At 49.6% G+C, this 6,000-nt stretch overlaps 1 protein-coding gene across 1 annotated transcript in view; it reads right to left on the reverse strand.

Annotated features, from left to right (window-relative positions):
* IL6ST (interleukin 6 cytokine family signal transducer) overlaps positions 1–3,787 on the reverse strand; it is a 28,935-nt gene extending 25,148 nt beyond the window's left edge. The window contains exon 1 of the mRNA XM_084504382.1: positions 3,655–3,787. The gene's annotated coding sequence lies outside the window, so the exon portion shown is untranslated. The remainder of the gene's footprint in view (positions 1–3,654) is intronic.
* Between the last annotated feature and the right edge of the window lie 2,213 nt (positions 3,788–6,000).

The following is a 6,000-nucleotide window of genomic DNA, read 5'->3' on the forward strand; positions in this document are numbered from 1 at the left end:
TAGACTATGCACTTGTTGTGGACCACTAAGTACAACATTTTTTTCTAGCCAAGCCTAGTTAGGTACAATGCTAAGTAAAAGGAAAGATACAAAAAAAACCAAACTGCTGTTGGAAGTTTGTCAGGCTACTTTCAAGGCTGGGTCTGCCAAAGTGGCAAGGGATCAAAGTCTGTCAAAATACTACACAGTAAAAACAACACGATCAATTTAGAACTACTACTAGTGACAGTCCTTAACTCTCAGAATATGTTACCTTCCGGAGGAAAAAAACTCTGTTAAAATGCTGAGATTACTTCAGTAAATAAAGATGTGTGAAACACGTATGCCATGAGATCAGCCAATTTAAACTCTCATACAGTACTTGTTATTTTTCACATCCTGCTTCCATTTTGATAGGAACTCACTAAGCCTTTTCACCTGCATCTTTAAACCAATGCTTCAGACAGTGCTCTGTGGAAACCTAGAAACACCCCTGAAGTCAAGAAATATAGGCATAAAGTAACAACAGCATTCTGTTATCACAGGTTTGTGGTAAATCAGTTTCTAAAGAAATTCATACATTCATACAAAAGGGATGGCTCTAGTTATCCCAAGTAACAGAGCACTTGTGATTTTAATCTTATTTCATAAATCACGAAAACAACACCCAAATGAATACAGGTTGTGTGTCATATGATGAGCTATCCCTTTCTGGATCAGGAATGTAACATCTAGTGACCTAAAAATGACAGTTTCAGTTAAACTGCAGCAAAATGGAATTTTCTTGCCAGCAAAGCCAGCTTGCAAATCAGGGAGCAGAGACAATACCAGGACCATCACAGGAAGGAGTTAGGTCTAGGTAAGGCTCACCACCAGGTCAATCACAAAAGCCTAAAGGTTGCTGGCAAACAGACTTCTGAAATTTCCTCAAAATAAACATTAAAAGCCAAGCTTGCAGCTTCAAGTGGTAATTTCTCAGCCAGAGCCACATAACTCAGGTAGATCAAGCAAGAAAACGGTACATACGAGTGACATGGCAAATAGCTGCTACTGCTTGAGGCTTTGTAACAAGCCAAGAATACTTAGAACTGATCCAAAAGCTGTATCTATCCTAAAGTAATTTTGATTACTCAAGCTGTAACTGCTTTCTAATCAAGAGCTTTTCATCCGTAAGCTTCCTTCCTTCCTCCAAGCTTACTTCCTTCTTGGAAATATTTATGAGACTCAAATACATTTTCAAAGACAATCACTTGAAAATCTTGCATAACCTTACATACACTGAACATTCTGAAATTCACCTTCATATTGAAGATACCTATATGCAAACAATATAGAGTAACCACCTCTCAGGATGGCAAAATCATTTAGCTTGGCAGGGACCTCTGGGCCCATCTGGCCCAACCCCTGCCCAAGCAGGGACACCCAGAGCAGGCTGCCCAGGGCCATGTCCAGGTGGCTTTTGGAGATCCCCAAGGAGGAGACCCCACAGCCTGTCTGGGCAGCCTGTGCCAGGGCTCCCTCACCTGCACAGTGAAGAACAGTGAAGTCTGAACCTGATGTTCAGACGGAACCTCCTGTTTGAGCCCACGTTTGAGCCCACGCCTCTTGTCTTGGCACTGGTGGGGCAGAGGAAAGAGCCTGGCTCAGTCTGTTTTGCATCCTCCCTTCAGGTATTAATGCACATTCACAGAATCACAGAATGGTTTGGGTTGGAAGGGAACTTAAAGACCATCTAAGTCCAACCTCCTGCCATGGGCAGGGACACCTCTCCCCAGACCAGGTTGCTCAAAGCCCCATCCAACTTGGCCTTGAGCACCTCCAGTGATGGGGCATCCACAGCTTCTCTCAGCAAACTGTTTCACTGCCTGACCACCTTCACAGTATTTCTTCCTTGTATCTAATCTAAACTTACCCTCTTTTAGCTTAAGAGTCATTACTTCTTGTCCTATCACCCCATCTCCTGACAGAGAGACCCTCCCCAGCTTTCCTGTAGTCCCCTTTCGGTAGTGGGAAGCTGCTGTAAGGTTTCCCCGGAGCCTTCTCTTCTCCAGGCTGAACAGCCCCACCTCCCTCTGCCTGTCTTCACAGGAAGGTGCTCCAGCTCTCAGAGCACGCTCATGGCCCTCCTCTGGAGTTGCTCTAGGATGTCCATGAAACACTGATGAGATTCCCCAGAACATCCTCCAGGCTGAACAGTCCCAACTCACTCAGCCTCTCCTCATGGGACAGATGCTCCAGGCCCTTCACTGGACTCTCTCCAGTATGTCCAGGTCTCTCTTGGACTGGGGAACCCAGAAAGGGACACAGCACCCACGTGTGCCCTCACCAGTGCTGAGGAGAACGAAGGATCACCTCCCTCAGCCTGCTGGCAGCACCCTGCCCGATACAATCCACTGTCAACAGTCAGTAAAGGTCCACTTTTTTTCCCTAGTCCTCCTTTTGTCACCAATGTACTTACAGAAGCATTTAGCCTCTATCTATAAGCCCTGTCTTGACATCCCTGGCCAAATTCAATTCCATTTGAGCTTTACCCTTCCTAACACCCTGACGCTTAAACAATATCTCTGTATTCCTCCCAGGTTCCCCAACCTTCCTTCCGCTCTCTATATGCCTCCTTACGATGTCTGAGTTTTGCCAGGAACTCCTTGTTAATCCACACAGGCCTCCTGTCATTTTTGCTTGACTTCCTCTTTATTGGAATGCACTGCTCTTAAGCTTGGAGAAGGTGATCCTTGAGTACTAATCAGCCTTCTTGGGCCCCTCTTCCCTCTAGGGCCTTATCCAAAGCCATTTTTCCATGCAGATCCTTAAAGAGGCCAAAGTCTACCCTCTTGAAGTCCAGGTGGGGAGCTTGCTTTTCGCCCTCCTTCCTGACCCAAGGATCCTGAACGTCACCATCTCACGGCCAGTGTGGCCAAGGCTGCCTTTGACCTTCACGCTCCCAACAGGCTCCTCACTGCTGAGGAGCATGAGGTCCATGGGGCACTTCTTGGCTCCTCTAGCACTTGAAGAAAGAGGTTACTACCACCACCAGCAAGAAATCCAGGAGGTTTGTAGTGTGTATGCCCTGCTGTGCTGTCCCTCTCTCACTTTCCTACAGCAACACACCAACGCTCAGACTATTAAGTTCGTTAAATTCAGAAAATTAATTGATTTCAGCAGATTCCTCAGCAAGTAGCAACATTTAGGAAGAGAAGTGCAATTACTTTCATGTTCTGTAAGGGGCAGAGAGGATTAAAAAAAAAAACAAAACAAAACACAACATATTTTGACTCCCCAACGCGTTTGACCCCTTCCCTTTGCAGACCTTTAATTCCTCCCCTCCCGGGCGGCCGTCGGTCGGGCTGCCCAGCGGCAGAACCATCCCGCCACACCGGCAGCCTGCCCTTTCGGAGGCACCTCAGAAGCAACACGCAGACAGACAGACAGACAGACAGACGGCCCCAAACGAGGGCTGTGCCCGCCGGTCCCCTTCTGGGGCTCCCTGAGGCGATCCGGACCGGGGGGGGGAGGGGGGGGTCCCTCCCCTCCGCTGCCCTCCCAGCCGCTCTCCTTTGTGCCTCCCCCCGTCACCGCAGACCCTCCGCGTTGCGGCCCCGTTGTGTGGGTGCCCCCCCCTTTCCCCTCTTTTCCCCTTTTTCCCCTTTTTTTCCCCCTCCCCTTCCCAGCCGTTACCTGCCGCCGGCCGCCGCCGCCCCGCCGCGCGCCCCTAAATAACGGCCCGGCCGCGCGCCGGCATCGCCCCGCCGCCCGTTACGCGGCGCGCGCGCGCGGGGCCCCGCCGCCCCGCTCCGCTCCGCTGTGTGCGCGCGCGCGCGCGGCTCCCCCCCCCCAGCCTCCCCTCCCTCCCCTCCCCTCCCCTCCCCTCCGCCCCGCCCCGTCGCGCGCGCCGCCATTGGCGCGGGGGGCGCGTGACGCCGCGGGGTGGGGGTAAAGGAGGGGGGGGGGAGTGTGGGGGGGGAAGGGGGCGGAGCTTCCCGTAACGCGCCCGCCGGTGCCAGGAGCCCGGGAAGGGCGAGGGGGGGGGCTGTGTGGGGGGCGTCCTGAGGGGGGAGCCGGTACCGGGCAGTGCCCCCACAGCCGCCGGGTCGGTGTCGGCCCTCGGGGGCGGTGTGGGAGGCTGCAGGGGGTGGTTGGAAGAGGTCCTGCGGCCGCCGTGGGGCCGGGGTGTGCCCCCGGGGATTTTTCTCAGGGCGGCGGGTCCGAAAATGGCTCCCGTCAGGGCGGCGCGGCAGGCTGCGCTGCCGAGCCCCGCATCAGGCTTCTCGCCTGCCCAAGCGAGGAAAAAAAAAAAAAAAAAAGACGTTTAAACACCACATCCACAGTTTTAAGTGCCACATCCACAAGTTTATGCCGTGCCGAGAGCCCCACGCTAAGCCCTCTCTACACAGGAACGGAGCAGGCGTCCATGATGCGTGCTGGAGCTCCTCGCCACACACTTCAGCCTTTTGCCTGCGTATTTCTTCGACAATTTTTGGGTTATAACACGCTTTTAGTCACACCTGTTGTGGAGTAGGCAGACTGGCCTGATAAGTGGGGTATCCACAGCAATATCTTGTCTTAAATGCTCGCTGGCATCAGCTGCGAGTGAGAGAAGGTTGAGAACTTTGGAGAAGGATAGCGGGAGATAACCTTTACCACATTTGTTCACGTTCTCACAGGTTCAAACCTTAAACAGGTTTAATACCAGTCTTCATGTTTGGTTTACATTCCAAAATGGTTTCATACCAGAGACGTGGTTGTTACTAACACTGTGGGTGTTGGGCATTTCACATGCAGCACAACGTGAAGCTGGAAGGGCGCTCAAGAGGTCATTTAGCTCCTCCACCTTTCCTCAAGACAAAATCAGCTATCCTTGAGTCATTTCTGATAGGTATTTATGTAACCTGCAGTTTAAGCTGATTACTTCACCTCCCTATCCACAGCTGGCACACTTTATAGCAACCTCATATTCCTGTAGTGTCACTGTTTCTCCCGTTGGTTGTCTTTGCACCTAATAGAGTTTCCATCTCCTCACCCAGGCTTTTGGGTGTTCAAACCCTTCTAAAGTATCAGGACTAAGTGACATTTGCCCAGTGTTGCACGGTTTATTCGTTATGAAGAAAAGCACTTCAGCATTAAAATTTGTCACTTTCTGCTTTCTCTTCAGGTTATGGTTCCAGACGTTTGTGCTTGTGGTGATGTGAGAATCATGTATAGTTATTAGGTGTTTTGGATTAGTATCTCTATAGATATTTAAATTGGTGTCTTTATGGATATCCCTGGCTCAGAATGCTCCAAAAATAAAATAAAAAAATAAATCTGTGTTTGTCGATATAAGGTTAAGTGGAAACAGACTCAAATTAGAAGGACAGCAATAATACTGTATTTCTTTTTCTGTCTTGTTCCAGCATGTCTTCTCTGTCCTGTAAGATAATTACAGTTCTGCTGGTAAATAGACTTTCCAGGAGTAGAGGCTCAAGTCTCCCCTTTTCCCCTAGCCAACAGAAAGCCTCTTGTGACATTCCCATTCCGAAATCTGATAGCCTGAAGCAACTCTTGATTTATTTCCAGAACTTGTAGAACAACACCCCCCCCACACGCTTCAAATGCAATCCCGTATCAGGCCTCACTTGACATAAATCGCAACTCCTCAAATAAGCAAGAACTGGTGTATTTCACAGGTCATTTATGGTCTTGGTGTAAAATGATTTCCACATTGTTGAAGTTGCACAGACAGACGAACAATTTGTTTGCATTTTTTTTTCCCTTGCATTGGTACAAATTGCGATTAATAGAGTAACAATTTAGGTTTCAAAGTTAATGATGGCATCCTTCCCTATATACCTTATCTCCTCTTCAGAACCTGCTGCCAACTGTAGATGTATAGAAAGATACCATAAAACTGTAAGGAAATAGTCTCATGAACAGGCTGAGTCCCATTTCTCTATAGTATCAGACAGTGGGCACAAATCAGCCCTCTGTTTAACACCAGCCCTAAGTGCAGCTGTGGCGAGGATGCTGGTGTAAGCCTCACGGGTG

This window comes from Aythya ferina (genome assembly GCF_964211825.1).
Source record: "Aythya ferina genome assembly, chromosome: Z".
Lineage (NCBI taxonomy): Eukaryota > Metazoa > Chordata > Aves > Anseriformes > Anatidae > Aythya > Aythya ferina.